Below are 2540 nucleotides of genomic sequence, written 5' to 3'. Positions count from 1 at the left end.
AGAGAGAGAGGGAGAGAGGGGGGTGGCTGAGGGTAAATAGAAACAGAAAGGGAAAGTGGGCGGGTGGAGGATGGAGGAGAGAGCAGGAGAGAGTGGATGGGGGGAAGAGGGGTAGGCATAGAGAAAAAAAAGATTTTGTGTGACTAAGTGAGAATTGGAAAAGTTAAAGCTGGAGGGTGGGGGTACTGAAGAGGATATATCACAGGATCAAATGTCACCAATATGGATGCTCTTTGAACCTCCGTTTTCTTGTCTAGAATCAACCTCATGTTTAACATCTTTTTATTATGACAAACAGGACGACAGAAAGAGAGAAGCCTTTTTAAAACCCTCCTAGCGACTCTAAGGTTATATCCCACAGTGGACGAGCTGACTACAAGTACAGAACTTTTACGAGTAAAGAACACATTAAAACCCTGGGCGGACGACTCTCATTGGGGGTCAGAAATAATAAATAAGCAAGGTTAAAAGAGGAGGCGAGAACGTGGATGATAGGATCTATCAAGACCTAGATTTTATGACCTGCTGTCGCTTGCCATCAAAACAGTTTACTGCTAGAGAACTCCCCCACATTCACGTGAAAATTGTGAGGTTAAAGACCGTATAAATTCACCAGGTAAAGCCAAGGGAAATGTATACTGTCATCGCAAGTGATTTGTGCCATTGTGTTTGTTTTCGTAGTAAAAGCAAAACAGATAAAGCCACTGCATTTGTAATGAACAGACGTTTCGGTAATCTTTTTAGAAAGCGTTGGGACAATGGGGTTTGGAAAAAAAAGGTTGGGGATGTCGCAACATTCATCTTCTGATTGATTGATTGATTGATTGATTCGGTGTATATTTTACGACACAAGAGACACAATCTGGTCATGTAAGTTCCATTCACGTTCATCTTTATGTATAACGGCCATGCAAATATTCCCAAAGCACAATCGAATGTCAACCCCTTTCATGGCGGCAAGATAAACGTCAGATAAAAATCTCGTCTCAACGCTTAATTTTAGGACTAAAAAAAGTCCTCCAAAATTGAGGAAAGCCGAGTCCCCTACCGTAGGCGAAATCAATTTGGCAAACACGACAGTTGCCGTACATACCGCTGCGCAATCACTGGAACTGGGTAATTGGTTCATTCAGTAATATCATTATCTATTCCCCTCCCACTCTCTTCCCCTCTTGCCCCCTCCCAAACCCCCACGCTTCACCCAACTCAGCTCTGTATAAAATGTAAACACAAGCACAGAGATATTAGTACGCATGCGCAGGCACTCTCGAGCGTACCCGAGAGAGATACGGAATGTGGCCTGGCTTGATAGCCTCACGTCGATTCCTCAGCCTTGGGGACATCGTTTTTTTTCTGGAGCACGTTTGAAGGCTTTGGGGTGGGGGGGTTAGAAACCATGACAGGAATCTTTGACTTCAAACATAGGCCGTGCCGTAAAACCTCGGATTTTATAGGGTATTCGATACGAGTTGTAGGGCATCGAACGAAGTGATTGTTAAGTATTACCATGAATGCAATATATAAAAAACGACATCAACGCTTTCGGCATCTGCGTCCAATGAGCATGGATATCACAAAAAGGTGGAGAACTTTAACCCTTGTTTCTGTCCCTGGCTATTTCTGAACCGAGCTTTCAGGGGAAAAAAATACAACACCACTTCTTCTTCAATTTCTCCTACAATTAATGCTGCCCATTAACAAAAAGAGCATTACGGGCGAACGCACTTTGAGATGTCAATACTAAAATATGGTTAAGCATGTGTAAACATGGACAGCGCATTTCGTCTTCTCCAAGTTCTTTCACAAATAACGCTACACTTCAACAAGAGAGCACAGCAAACGAACACACATTGAGATGCTGTTATACAAGATTTAAGCGATGAATAATATACAAAAAATGGAAGTTTACGGTAATCAGGCCTCAACTGTCACCCGGGCTCTGAGTTTGCTTTCCTACATTCCATTGAGGACCGGGTGATTGATCCCTGTGACGCGGGAGGGGATGATGGTTGTTGTTAATTCTTCGATCTTCATTCCTTCGCTGGAACCTCCCTTGGGTCGATTTACTCTAGAGTGACGTCCATGGAGAGAGAGAGAGAGAGAGAGAGAGAGAGAGAGAGAGAGAGAGAGAGAGAGCTTTCATGGGCGTGTATTGTAGAGAGAGAGAGACAGAAGGGGAATAGCACTGATCACGGACAACCTCTTACTTACTGGCGTAGTTTCACACTTAGTTCAAGAGAGACCACCCATGGGGTGTCATTTTGTGCTAATCGCCATTGAGAAAGTGAGTAGCACGGGTGAGGAAGAGAAATAGATAGACAAGCATACTGACAGACAGACAGAACGAAAGATAGAAAAAAAGAAAGAAAAATAGATAGACAGATACCGATATGACATTATTCTATGTGGATGGAGGACATGGAAGTTCCAGGGCAAGGGGGGAAAAGGCAAAACAAATCAAAACAAAACCCAACATAAACAATTCCGATGACAAAGTAAAGAAAGTGATACATGGTTGGGGAACACTTTTGGGGGTGGGG

At 43.3% G+C, this 2540-nt stretch overlaps 1 protein-coding gene across 1 annotated transcript in view; it reads right to left on the bottom strand.

The window, feature by feature from the left end:
• Positions 1-2540, bottom strand: part of LOC101858892 (choline transporter-like protein 1) — a gene marked incomplete in the record, with an annotated part of 96395 nt that overhangs the window by 74369 nt on the left and 19486 nt on the right.

The sequence above is a fragment of the Aplysia californica genome, unplaced genomic scaffold (assembly GCF_000002075.1).
Source record: "Aplysia californica isolate F4 #8 unplaced genomic scaffold, AplCal3.0 scaffold00622, whole genome shotgun sequence".
In the NCBI taxonomy this organism is placed as follows: Eukaryota; Metazoa; Mollusca; class Gastropoda; order Aplysiida; family Aplysiidae; genus Aplysia; species Aplysia californica.
The sequence above is the reverse complement of the archived record's forward strand: the minus strand, read 5'-3'. Positions and strand labels throughout refer to the sequence as shown.